Here is a 14,552-nt window from a genome sequence, read left to right on the forward strand (position 1 = left end):
TTTAATTTGAAGCAGTTGCTTTGCAGCAGTTTTTTATCTCTTTTTTAGGTTTCAAGCACGAGAAGATGAAATGATCCCCAGGATTGTATTTCAAAGTGGCCCCTGTTGGGTTGGCATTGGAGATCCCCACAGGGGTGGTCAGGAATTGGAATGAGCTGTCCAGGGAAGCTGGGGCTGCCCCTGGATCCCTGGCAGTGCTGGACATTGGGGCTTGGAGCTGCCTGGGACAGTGGAAGGGGGCCATGCCGTGGCAGGGGTGGCACTGGATGGGATTTGAGGTCCCTCCAACCCAAACCATCCTGGGATTTGGAGAGAGAGCTTCTAACCACCCCAGGATGGGAGGAGAAGGGGATGAAAAAGCAGCAGGAAGAGGAGGGCGGGGGGGTCAGGGCAATAAACACTTGCTGATAATCCAGAAGAGCACTTCTAGGCTCAGTTTTGCCCTGATCTCAGGGGAGGACTTAACTTAGGGACCACAGAAAGTATTTCAACAGCAACAATGCAAAGAAAGAGGGAAATCATGAAAGAAGGGTCCCTTTGGCAAAAAACCCAACAACCCAACCCAGGTAAAAGCTGGGGGCAAAGGGCACCCCCCCTCACCCCTGGCTTTACCAGCCAGTTGCCATAGAAACCCATCACTGCAGAGCTCTGGGGCCCAAACACGGCAGCATCCAGTGGTGCCAAGCAAACCCAGCCCTCAGGAAGGGCTGCCCTTCCCACTCCAGCTCAGGAACAGAGCAGGGATAGCTCAGAGTGCAGCTGCCTGGATGGTGCTGCCATTCCTGATTTTCAGTGATTTACAGCTCAGCTTTCATTTGATATCCATATGCTCACATTTGAGATAGCATTATATGCATCATTTTCTGGGAATATACTTACACCACAGTGCACTGTGGTGTAAGCAAATAGGGCATTGATGGGAAAGAAATAACAGAATATTAAAGCAAAATCAATAAATGCCTTCAAATCTCATCTTTCAGCCTTGCTTAACTTTGTTTAGGGAGGCAGGGAAGTTCCCAGGAGCTGGCTATGCTCCCAGCTGGAATGAGGAGCAGGAAACCTTGGAGAGATGGCAGCACCTTCCTGGTGCATGGGAAAAAAACCCTAAAGAGAGAAACTGGGATTTTATAACCCAGGGCTATATTAATCAACAATTAGCATTCAGCTGAGCACCTCTACACCAACCAGCTGCTCCCAGCTGTGCCACAGCTCAGGCTGGAGGGCAGGCAGAGCAACCACCAACACTGTCAGATAAAAACCTCAGCTTGTTTCACTTTTATCAAGAGGATTATTCAGTGTCATCTCTGTTTTCCAGGTGGGAAGTGCTAAGGGAGTGCTGGGCTGGGGGGTACACCAGGCTCCTGCCATGGATCCCCTCGTTTGAGGTGCAGGAAAAGGTGCTGATGTGAAATATTTTTATATAGGCCAATCCTCTGCCAAAAGTGGGTCCAGAATTAGGTTAGTAAGTCGGTATTTCCACACAAGATGATGTGCCCTGGTTTTCCAAAGTGCTGAGTACCCAGCCCAGAAGTTCCCTCGTGGGGCTTGAAACTTTATTTTTGGCACCTGGTTTTGTAGAGAGACCATCTGTGACAGCCAGCACTCGCTGCCACGTAATTAATGCCAAGTTACATAAGCCATTCATGAATAAGCATTATTTTCCATATATTAAGCTTGCAGAAACAGGCTTCAGAACTGAAATGGTATTTAGCAAGGTAGGCTTCTGAAATTGTCAATTAATGCTCCTTGACATTTTCTAAGTATGTTAATTTATATTAAACCACTGCAGCCAACTCTGCATAAGATAACTCCGAGCCTCAGCCATAAACTAAGAAGAAATATGCAGCTGAGGAGCATTATGGCTGCTCTTTGTCATCTCCCTGACATAATGCACATTGTGTATGCAATGCAGGGAAGATAAACACATATATAAAGCAGGCAATTACCTCAGCTCACACAGATATCATATTTATGACCATTTGCAGGGTTGGATGTAATTCATTGACTTTAGGTGCTGGAGTAAATACATCACTCCAACCCCACGGGCCAGGCTATGAAATGCAGGTATCAAAATTTGCTGCCATCTGCTAAGCCACAGAAATCTCCACCCTCCTTCCAAAGGGCTGGTCAGGGAGAGGAGTGGTGGGAAGAGCTGGGATTAGAGCTGCTCACTGCCAAGGAATGGCAGGGAATGTAGGTGGGACACAGCAAGGAGAGGGTTAAATCTGATGAATCCACATATTAAAAGTCTTGCTCCTTTGAAAGGCAGGTTCCCCTGTTGAGTGGCACTTGGAGAGGATGATGGCAGTGTCACTGGGATCATCCCTGGGCAGCAGCACAGTGGAAACAGTGCTGGTTAGTGGTGGGACTCGATGGTCTTAAAGATCTTTTCAACCTGAAGCATTCCCTGATTCCCTGGTTTTGCAAGGAGATGGGCTGAGTGCTTTGCTCAGGATCAGGCTGCCCCAGCAGGACAGAGAGCCAGATTCCACATGGATGTGAACACAGAACACAACAAGAACAAGATGGCTCAGCCTGGAGAACAGAAGGATCCAGAGAGACCTTAGAGCTCCTTCCAGGGCCTAAAGGGGCTTCAGGAGAGTTGGAGAGGGACTGGGGACAAGGGATGGAGGGACAGGGCACAGGGAATGGCTCCCACTGCCAGAGGGCAGGGATGGGTGGGAGAGTGTGAAGGAATTGTTCCCTGTAGGGTGGGCAGCCCTGGCACTGGGTGCTCAGAGCAGCTGCCCCTGGATCCCTGGCAGTGCCCAAGGCCAGGTTGGACACTGGGGCTGGAGCACCTGGGACAGTGGGAGGTGTCCCTGCCATGGCAGGGGTGGCCCTGGATGGGCTTTGAGGTCCCTCCCAACTCAAACAATTCTGATATTCTCTGATCATGCTCACCCACCCTCCCTGGGCCCAGGCAAGGGGCAGAGCTTGCAGGGCCACAGACCTGGCAGGAACTGGGCACTTGGGTGCCTCAGTCAGAGCCACTTCCAGCCCCACAGCCGGCCTGGGATAAAGACAGGGGCTGGATTTCTCTGCCCCTTGCCCACTGCAATGCCACTCGTATTGTACACAGCAAATGACTAATGAGGGGCAATTAAAGGCCAATTCCTCTTCCGCAGCTCGCTGCAGGCACTCAGCACACAAATGTGCCACTTGCATTTGCTGCCATTTCACAGCCGGTTTCATCTGATGTGAAATGGGGAAGGCAGTAAAGAATCAAATCAGAAAAACCATTTAACCTCCCAGATTATGAGAGGATATATCACTCAAAATGCAGCACTTCCCAGATCCTCAGTTAAACCAGAATCAGCCTGGCTGACTTGAATCCCAAAGACGTGCAGGCTGTGGGGACACGGAGCTGTGACCTGACAGCACAGGGAGCTGGAGATGGATGTTCAGTAAATGTAGTTTTCAATAGATATTCCCAGAAATTGGAAACATTTTGCAGTTATATCTCCAACAATCACAGTCTATTCTATTCCATAACCAATATGAGCGATTACTTGAGGAGATATAACAAATGCAAAATGCTTTAAAAAAAGATTTTGAGAGCGATAAAAGATGAATTACACAAACACAGCAAGAAAACCAAAAAGAGACGGGCTGCTCTACAGGAAGCACAGCTGATCCCTTCCTATTTTATTGCTTTGGGAAAGGAAAAAAGGGGGGATAAATTAAGCACTTCATTCTGTAAGTAAGTTTTAAGGTAATCTGATTACAACAGCTCCCACTAGCACCATTCCAGAGCAGCAAAGGATAAAATCAATAATGAACATCAACATTTCCATTTTGTTTAGTGGCTCTGTAATTGAGCCACGAGAATTTGCCTTTCACTCAGGGCTTGGCCGAGGGAAGGCCAGGAGTACCCCAACTGGGATTTCTCCAGCAATTGCTCATTTATTGCTGAACAAAGAACAACACGGCTCCAAAGGTGATACTCTGGTGTAATTTTGGGGGGAAAAGTATAAAGCTTTTAGGATTTAGGGCTTGATTTGATGCTGCTGGAGATTTTGATAGCATTTGGTATATAATGGTCATCTAACATCAGGCTGCTGTTGTATTAATCTATCCTTGAATATTAAAATCTCAGACCAAACACTAATCCTTGTTCCCAGTTTAAACAGAAACACAGGAAGGAAGTGGAACTCTAACCCATTCATGTCCAGGAATGAGGATTTCCATGGGATCCTGGCCTGTTTGTGTCCAACCCTCCAGGAATGAGGATTTCCATGGGATCCTGGCCTGTTTGTGTCCAGCCCTCCAGGAATGAGGATTTCCATGGGATCCTGCCCCACTCATGTCCAACCCTCCAGGAATGAGGATTTCCATGGGATCCTGCTCTCAGCCCTCCAGGAATGAGGATTTCCACGGGATCCTGCCCATGGGAGGGGAAGGGCTGTGTGACAGCAGAGCCATCAGGAGGGACACATCACAACAGGCAGCAGTCTGGAGGCTGTAAAAATGAATGGGTTGTGTTTCACTGGGTTTGATGTGGTTGTATCATCTGTAAATTATCTACCCAGCCATTTTTCCAGTCAGCCATTATTCTGTCATGCCAAGGGCTGCCAATTCCAGCCCTCCCAACCATATGCACGGCTGTAAACCTTGAAAGCAGCTGTCTCCAAAGCAAGCCAGTTTGGGAAGAATAGGAAAACAAATTACATAAAAGCAGATTAACTTCTCTTTAACTTCCTTTAAAATATTTCTTCCCCACGGCCTCGGTAATCCCATTTTTTAAGGGAATTTGGTCTCTTTATTTGTTATTCTTATCACTGTGACTTGAATTTAAAGCTTTATGCTTCATGTTTCTGCCCAGGGACCTGTTGTGATGATAATCCTCAGGCTTTTCCACAGTGGGAATGGCTCTTTGAGCAGTTTTCAGCCCCTTGCACTGATATTTCCCATGAGACAAAGACAGCCAGGGAATGCTTGGTGCCTTCAGCTGAAGCTCCTCAGTGGACAGCAGCAATTTTTGGACGTCCTTGGGGGTTTTGTTTTTTCTTTTAACTTTGGACTGCTTGGATATGTAGCACTCACCTGTGCAGAGGAGCTGTGGCTGCCCCATCCCTGGCAGTGTGCAAGGCCAGGCTGGACAGGGACTGGAGCACTCTGAGACAGTGGAAGGTGTCCCTGCCCATGGCCAGAATGGCACTGGATGAGGTTTAAGGTCCTTGTGGGATCCTTTGATCCCCAGTCCACAGATGGGCAGCTGAGGCACCAAACGGGCACCAAGGGACTGACAGAGCAGGATCAGCTCTGTGTGGTGCCCAAGGGCAGCGTGACCACCTCAGTGGGCAGCTGTGGCTGCTGTTCCACTGCCAAAATCCCACTGGGAAGGGCAGGAGCCCTGAGCTGGGAGCCAGGAACCCGCCCAGGGAAAATCGCATGCGGCGTGGGAGGAGAGGCAGATTGCTCCCCTGGGGACAGCAAGAGATCAGAGAATTAAAGCTGAATGAGCTCCCTGTGCCCTCTGCAATTAAAGGGAACTTGAAAGAGTTTCAATTTGGTGATATCATTAATTTCCCCTTCTCCTCCTCGCTCCCACTGCAGTTCAGAAGAGTCCTCCACTGTTTATTGACTGAGTGATGAAAGACTGGAGAGACCCAAGAAAAGGAAAGTTTGAAAAGTTTTCAGCCCTTTCATCAGTTCTTTAAACAATGTTCAGAAAAACATGAGACAGGCTGTGCTTGAGAGAAATATTGTAATGAAAGCTGCGTGCAGTGGGCTTTGCTGTCCAAATGTGACTCAAATACTTGCAGCCCGATGTCGTGTGAAGATTTACTTGGCAATTTTGTCACAAACAAGGCTGTTAAGAAACACATTTATACTTACCCAGCTCTTTCCCTTATTTGCTAAGGAAAAAACTGCTTTGGTGCACCAGCTAAGTAGGAAATGCTGCATGTAAGAGTTTAAAAATAAATGTATGTGCACATATGCCTGGCAGGAGCACAGGGATCTCAGGGAGCATGGATTGTATGTGTCAAGCACCTCCTAAATAAACCTGCTGCAGAGCGCCCCACACTCAAATATTTCCACAGATTTCTGCCCTGTGTTTCCTCTCCTGTAATTCCTGGCACTCTTGTCCTGTAGCTGGAAGGAAACTGAGTCTTGGTCCTGTAGGTGATGGGAGCAGCAGGGGGATGGGGTTCCACAACAGCCCAACTGGTGTAAAATGTCCTCGCCTCAAATTGCTGCCAAGTCTCATTTGCCACAAAATCCCAGAATCCCAGAATTGTTTGGGTTAGGGGGGACCTTAAAGATCATCCAGTTCCAACCTCCTGCAAGGAGCTAAAGGGATGATTGGGATCCGTGGTGCAGGAAGGGTTAACATGAGAATCCAATTAGAAAGAAATCCTAATTATTTCAGCAATCAAAAGCAGTGACTCACCTTATGAGGGAGCCAACAGATGCCATCAGCACAGACATTTTCCTTGTTTATTTTCTTGTCTTCTCAGACTGGGAGGAGAACGTGGGGGATCCCATTCCTGGCCATCTGGCATTAGTGTGAAAAATACAGTGTGAGATACTCCACAGTTGTCTCAGCAGCTCCCTTCTGGATGACAAATTCCCATGTTCTCATGACAGCTTTGGTTTTTTCCAGGCTCTGCCCACCCATGACAAACCCCCAGGAGATCTGTCCATTTACAACCCCAGCCTCAATCCGCCCAAACTGAGGTGCCTTATGAAAACTGAATAATTTTTGGTCAGAACTGAGAATTTGAAACGCTGGGGTCACAGGTGGTAAGGCTGGTGCTGACCATGTCCTCCCTGAGGGCTGCCCTGTGGGACTCGAGTGCGGTAGGTGCTGCTGGGCATGGACTGATGATCACAGGCCCAGATGTGGCTGCCAGTGCTGTGTTTCTGCCCCTTCCCAAGCGGCACAAACTTGGCCCAAATGTGGTGTAACCACCTCGCTCTCTGCAGGGAGCAGGCGATGAAAGCTGAGTGACCAAAGCCAGCCTGAGGTGACACTTCAGGCACCATGCTCTCCTTGGCACCTGCCGCAGATTCCGTGTCTGCATTCCATGGCTCCCACTCTCCCTTTTTACTGCTGCTTCCCCCATGGAGAAAAACTGAGGGAGAAAAACAGCACAAAGATGCTCTGCATTTGTCTCAGGAAGACTGAAGATGAAAAGCAGCTCCCATCCCCATGTCCTCCTCCCCGTGTCCCTCAGAGCTGCCCGTGCATCCATCGCCATGGACGCCGCGGCCCGAGGAGGCCACTCAGGGAGCCTGAGGAGCCCTGCAAGCCCAGGAGCTGTCTCCTAGCAATAGGGAAATGTAAAAGCTTCAGAATAACAACTCCTTCCATTTCTTGTCAGTAACTCACGCTGTGCAATGTGGGGTTTGGTTAGGATTTTTGTCCTCACTTTCTTACAGCAAGCCCTGCACGTGTGGGGTGAAACGAGGCTCAGCAAACTTGAGAGCCCAGGAACGTCACCTGCAGCTGCCTGTAGTACACTCTGCATCTGTCTCAGAAAGACTGAAGATGAAAATCAGCTCCCATCCCCATTTCCTCCTCCCTGTGTCCCTCAGAGCTGCCCGTGCATCCATGGCCATGGACGCCACAGCCCGAGGAGGCTGCTCGGGGAGCCTGCGGAGCCCTACGAGCCCAGGAGCTGTCTCCTAGCAATAGGGAAATGTAAAAGCCTCAGAATAACTCCTCCTTCCATTTCTTGTCAGTAACTCACACCAATACAGCACAGGGTTTGGGGTGTGGTGAGGATTTCTGTCCTCACTTTCTTACAGCAAGCCCTGCACGCGTGGGGTGAAACGAGGCTCAGTAAATCTGAGAGCCCAGGAGCATCCCAGGTGTTCACACAGCCTGGGTGCAGCTCACAGCCTGCTGACACATGAGAAGAAGCTGTGGCAGCTGTGATGATTTGCAGTTACGAGGTATTTTGCACAACCTGAGCAGGGAAACCACCAACTCTGCTCGCCGTGTCCCAGCAGCACTCAGTGGATGCTTTGCAAAACAGAGGGGAAACGGTTTTGGACGTGTTTAGTGTTTGGAAATTGGGAATAACCACATGCAGGGTGGTGGAGTGATACAGTCTGAAATGATGGGAGGTGGTGTCTGGCCTGACAGGGGTTTTAGCATCAGTGCTGAGTAAAAAAGGAGCAGGTTTCCTGTTCTGCTGTTGGATTTACACCATCCCACCCCCAAGCTGTCATGAAGGACTGTGGAATTGTCCAGGACAGAAACAATTATTTAAAAACCAAACACACACAGCTAAATGGCCGGATCTCAGTCCCAGAAGTACCTAGACATCTTTCTAAGCTCCCCCATTATTTTCTTATCTTTTTCTTTTCCTGAGTAATCCTCACCCTCTACTTCTGATTGAAAAATACCTAAAAATAGTTGTGGAGAAGAACTCTAATGAATTATGCAATGGACATATGCTCTCACATCAAATCTTGATGTTTACTTTATCTGATGCCATGCAGAAGACTGAAGGCTGGGACTGTGCTGGGAATGATCCCAGCTCTGCAGTGGGATTCTAGGTCACATCCCTCCATCTCTGCTCAGGCGTGGGAGCACCTGGGAGAGCAGATGGCTGGACAATGTAGCTGTGGCTGGTGGTTTAATTTTCCTGGATTAAGGAGCAAGTACTGTGCAAGGAGTTTGATTTGCTAAAGATGCAGCAGCAACCCTGGCACAGGAAAACCTTCCCCAGCTCCAAGGCTGAGCCGCCTTCTCACAGAGCTCCTGGTAGCACTGCAAATCTCCAGGCAACTCATCCACCAGTCACTTCCCAGTTATTGCCATTTTTATTGCTTATCTCTAAGAAATATCCAGCCAAAAAAGAGACAGTTTAAAATCTACCTTCCAGCCACGCAAAGCGTGAAGCGCCTTGTCCCGAAGTGACTGTAAAAAAGGGGAGAACAAAGATCTTTCCTTTGTTTTATAATTCCTTCTGACTGCTTCTCCTCACCACTGTGAATCAGCAGATTTCAGACCTGCTGGCTCCAAACCAAAGCTGCTTCCAGAACATCTTCATCCAGCATGGCCTGGTCCAGGGACTGCGCTGCGAACCTGCGGCTCCCTGCTGCTGCTCTGGCCCAGGTGAACTGGCTGCCAGCCACCTCAGCAGCTCCTGCCTCCCACTCCCTGCTCACAAAGGCAGCCCCAGCTCCTCAGGGAGGCACAGCTGGCAGCATCAAGCCCTAAGAACCCTTAATCGTGACAACTGTCTCCCACCAGGAGTTCTTGAGGCTGAACTTGGACAAATCTTGGCCTGAGCAGTAAATAAAGAATGAAGTATGGTCCTGGAAAAAGAATTGCTAACCTTAACAGCTTCAATCTGACAGGAATTAATTAGCCAACAGCAAAAATAAAAACAATACACTATTTCAGAGATGGATACAGGGGGGTAAATTGATTCCAAGTATAACTCCATTGCCTTCCACTGAAATCCATTAGGAGTGGATTTAGCCCAGCATGGGTGCACAACATATCCCTACAAACTCATCCCTAAACCACTGGACAGATGTGAAGATTACCACGAGGGGTCTGAGATTTAGAATTCATAAATGAATTTCTTGTTTCTCTATAGAGGGGCATAGCAGGATTATGTGGAGAAAATTACACATTCTTGTATTGAATTTTAGTTAGGAGCAGCTTCGGGATAAAATTAACCAGAGTAGTGAATGGATTATAATAAAACAACACTGATACTAAAATAAAAAGGGAATTACTCTCTTACTTTCACACCTATCAAATTTAGAGGAAGAAAAAACCTACAGCAGCACTGTGTGTATTATCAGGACAGTCAATGAGACATGAAACAAGGACGAACTCCATTTGCCTGGGCAAAAAGCCCAGTTTGGAAGTAATTGCTGTAGTGGTGTAGCAGCTGCAGATACAGCCAGATCAAATCCAAAGATCAAATGCTTATTTCATTTTGATAAAAGTCATTAAACCACAAATCAACTTACTCTGGAGTACAGTCAGGAAATAGCTCTGTATATACCATCTGCACATAACTCTCCCTAATAAATTAAAGCAGAGACAGCAGATTTCTTTTGTGAAATCCTCAAACTTATATTTCATTAAGTATCAACATTTCTCATTTGGATTTTGTTTAGCAGATAAGCCCCTGCACCATGTTTCCAAGCAGAGCAGAGGATTTCTGGGCTGTGCTGGGCCCTGGCAGCTCAGGGCCAGGCTCAGAGCACAACTCAGCCCTTTGCTTCTGGGCCTCGAGGAAGGCACAAATTGAAATATTCTTCTGAAAACTAACATAAGAGCACAACTGTTGGATATTTCTAATAAAACCCCATCAATTTGAATTCCTAGATATTAATGGATTCCTTGTCTGTGCTAAGCCTGGAGATGTTCTTACTCTAAGCCAAACTTTTCAAATATGAATCAGGAAGGAAGGGAGTCAGTCCCTCATCAGGAGACTGAGGCAAAGTCAGGCTACCACAGGTGATGATATGAAAAATGACATTTATGCTGCAGGAATTTAATTAGACTGAGAAAGAATTTGTAGTAAAGATGTCACAATAACTCAAGACAAAATGAAAATCAGTCCAAAGACCTTCAGTCCCTAATTAGTTTGGGAATAGTAGATTAAAGATAAACTTAGAAAAATTGGTGGAGTGACTGGCTATTAGGGGCCACAAGAACAGAGGATGTCACCTTAGATTTTTCATTTTTTGAGGCTTTTCAAGAAGACCAAGTGCAGAAAAGAAAATCTAAAATCCATGAGCTGGTTTCTTTTCTTTCTTCAAGAGATCAAACGTTTTTGTTTTTAATAAACCCAACGACAGCCACAAGCCTTGGTTGTTGACACTGATTTTTTCCCTGAAATAATGAGCTGTGTGACACCTTGGTTATATATGGAAAACAGCAACTCTGTGTGCAGACAACATTCCATTTCTGTGTACTGCTGTTTGAAAAGCAAGGGAGAAAAGGTCTTTCTGATCATCCACAATAAGTTATTTTCTCGGTGCTGGCTTGTTCTGTGCAAGACAAATGAAAGGAATAACAAAGCAGGATGTTCACAAAAGAACCAGGAAGATTTTTGAGTTCAGTGATTGATCTGGATGTGTTCACATTTAGGCAGGAAGAAAAGGAGTTTATGCAAAACATTTTGCAGTCGCCACTAAATGGATTTTAAAGCTTTGTGATTCTGGTGGAGCTTTTCCAGCTGAGCCCTCGTGTCCTACCTGGCTTTGGGGTGCTGATGTCCTTCATGTCAGGGGTATCTGGCTGCTTCCCACCCCCTCCAGAGCAAATTCCTGCTGATTCCAGCTCTCAGCTCCCAACACAGCCATGGAATCGTGGCATTCTTTGGGTTGGAAGGGTCCTTAAAGGTCTTGTCATTCCATCCCCCTGCCACCTCCCAGGCTGCTCCAAGCCCCATCCAACCTGGCCTTGAGTACTTCCAATAGACTGACTAAGCAAAAATAAGTCACACCCTTGGGTCATTCAAAACCCTCTTTTTACGTTCCTGTTAAAGGAAGAGACCTGAAGGAGGAAGCAGACTGAAATCCTGGGAAGAAGCCATCCCGACAAGGGGATTTTCTGTCCATGGCTCTCTGAATTCTCCCTAATTCCCATGAATTCTCTCCCTGACATAGGCAGAAAAGCAAGTCAGGGAAGTGACCCATCCTTCATCCTCCAGACATATTCACTTGAAACAGAAAGGAAAACAAAACACAGAAAAGACAATAATGTCCTGCCTGCCTTGGAGAAGGGACCTCACCCCTGCATCCCACAGACTGTTAAACCTACCACACACTGCATCTTCTTCTCTTTTATCCCAAGTGGAACAGATTCAGCCAGTCAGGGAAACTCAAAACTGGGAAGAAAATACATTTACGAGAAAAACACTAGCATTACATAGCTTGTACACATGGTAACAGCATTAACAGAGGCTATTTTGTGTTGTCATTCAGCTACATCCCTGCTTGAAATAATTCCTTCAACCACTACCTCACACATGGATGTAGTGAGCAGAGGAAAACAGGAGCTGTCCAAAATCTGCATCCCAAGTGCCAAATTTCCTGAGTTTCTTTTTATTGTAAATTTCCTGTAACCCTATCAACCCTCATTTCTGCTCCAAAGAATTTCCCATGGCTGTGCCAGAGCCCTTCCTGTGCATCGTATCCCTGAGAACACCCTCAGTGCCTCATCACCACAAACCCACTGTGCTTTAAATGAAATCCTGCACTCTGGAGCTGCCCATCTTCAAAAATCCCTCTCTTTGACCTTCCTCAAGGGCAGGGCTGTTCCCCCCATCTGCAGGGCAGTGTGAGATGCTGCTCTCAGCCCTGCAGTGCATATGGTGCTCCCCATGCCTGTGCCATGGCCCTGGCTGGCCTGGGGCTGGCTGTGCAGGTGCAGCACAGGCTGCTGCCCTGCTGCTGATTCCTGCTCGTTAGTCACTCTCCCCTCTTCCTCTCAGCTCCAGTCATGCTGTTCTGCTCTTTGCTGGAGTGTTAAACCGAAGTAGGAAAGGCATCCTTCAAAATATTCAATCTGTCAGGCTTTGCTTTCGACCTTCTGCAGGGTCATAGAATAGTTGGGGTTGGAAGAGGACTTCTGAAGTCATCTAACCAACCACCAAAATAGGTCAAAATAGGTTTTTTCACCTTTATCTAAACATTTTTCATTATGAAGGAGGGGTAAATTACATTACACACAACAGCAGGCTGAAAGTCTGTTTGAATTTTTGAGTCCAATTCCCACAGCCAGGGAGAAGAGGGATTTTTGTCTCACCAGCACATGAGACTAATGACACTTTCTTTAAATCTCACTTTGCTTGGTTTCTTCATTAGAACAAGAGAGATTTCTGAGTGAGGAGTGGGTGGGTACCCTGTGGGAGGTTTCACCCACCTCTGCCAGCTCAGGGCTCCCCAGCAGCCTCCTGATGCTGCCCCAGCATGGCACGAGGGGATGGGCTGTGCAGGAAGCTCAGCAGGATGGAGAAAAACCCAAATCTTGCATGGGGAGTAGGCAGGGAAGAGGGCAACCACGGCAGATGGCAGAGCTGAGGCAGCACCCAGTGGCTCGTGCTGCATGACAAGCTGTCAGCTCTGTGAGAACAACAACCCTATAATTACACACAGCCCTCACACCACAGCTCCCTGCCTGGAGAATCCCTCCCCACAGCCCCCAGAGTCTCAGAGGCACAAAAAGAAGGGTGTCACAATGATGCCTTGATGGGCTTACCTAAAAACAAGAAAATTAAGGGAAATAAAAAGCAGGTATATTTTTTTTGAAGAACATTCAGATACATTTAGGGCAGACAAAGCCCCCCAGGGGCTGCACCCAAAAATGGATGATGGGTCAGGGTTTGCACACTTTGATCAGTTTGGTCCATTTGCATATTGGGGTTAATCACCCAATTACAGCTCCAGGTAATGAAGTCATTGACCCCAGGTTTGCTCCCCCCAACTCACTTTTGTTCCCATCTCAGCCCTGGGGCAGTGAGGTGTCCTTGGCTGCCAGGCCTGGAGAGGAATTGTTGTGTCTGCCCCAAGTGGGGAAGCAGCAGCTCCCACTGTGTGTGGGGTTTGGAGTGACACACTAAAGAACTGCAGGGTTACAAACAGATGGAAATGGAAAAGCTGAAATCCTGAGGCATCAACAGCAGCAAGGTGCCCAGGACAAGCCTCTGAGAGGGGAGAGGAGCTTGTGCTGTGCCTGGCCAGACCAGCCCTGGCCCCATCCCTGCCTGCCCTGCCACCTCCCTCGCCACATCTCATCACTCAGCCAACACTGAGAGCATCTCTGAAAGCCCAGCACACACAAATCTCCTATTTTAATGCCAAGGTCCGAGTCAGAGCAGAGAGTTTAGAGTTTACTCTCTTTAAGATCTATAAAATTAATTACTGCTCACTTGACAAAATAAATTGACCCTATAATAAGGTTTCTAAAAATGCAATTGGTGTTCTTAGTTAAATTACATTTGTATACAGCAGCAAGTTCTTCCCTGCCTTACACCTCCCCTAATGCTCTCCTCAGTGAGTATAAGGCTGGCAGAATTTAACCTCTAATATAAAAGTGGCATGCACTTATTTCCCTGGGGAACTGACCCAATCCAGAGCATTGCCTATTTATAGCACTTTCAAAAATAAATCCTGAGGCAAGAGAGTAGAAAGGCTGTTAGGAAAGGCTATATTTGTTGATAAAACTATGAAAAAAGTAATATAGCTGTGTGTTCCTATCCAAAGTTACTTTCAGTGGGTTCTGTAAATTTTAAATTGTTACTAAAACTGTGTAACTCAGAAATAAAGTGGGCCCTGAAATCCCAGAACTGTTTGGGTGTTTGAAGGGAATTCAAATATCATCCAATTCCACCTCTGCCATGGCAGGGACACCTCCCACTGTCCCAGGATGCTCCAAGCCCTGTTCAGCCTGGCCTGGGGCACTGCCAGGGATCCAGGGGCAGCCCCAGCTGCTCTGGGCACCTGTGCCAGGGCTGCCCACCCTCACAGAGGACAATTCCTGCCCAACGTCCATTCCCCTTTGTCCTGTCCCCCCATGCCCAGATCTCCCTGCTGGACCCTCACCAGTCCAACCCTGAAGG

Source organism: Fringilla coelebs (assembly GCF_963513975.1).
Source record: "Fringilla coelebs genome assembly, chromosome: 13".
NCBI classification, from domain to species: Eukaryota; Metazoa; Chordata; class Aves; order Passeriformes; family Fringillidae; genus Fringilla; species Fringilla coelebs.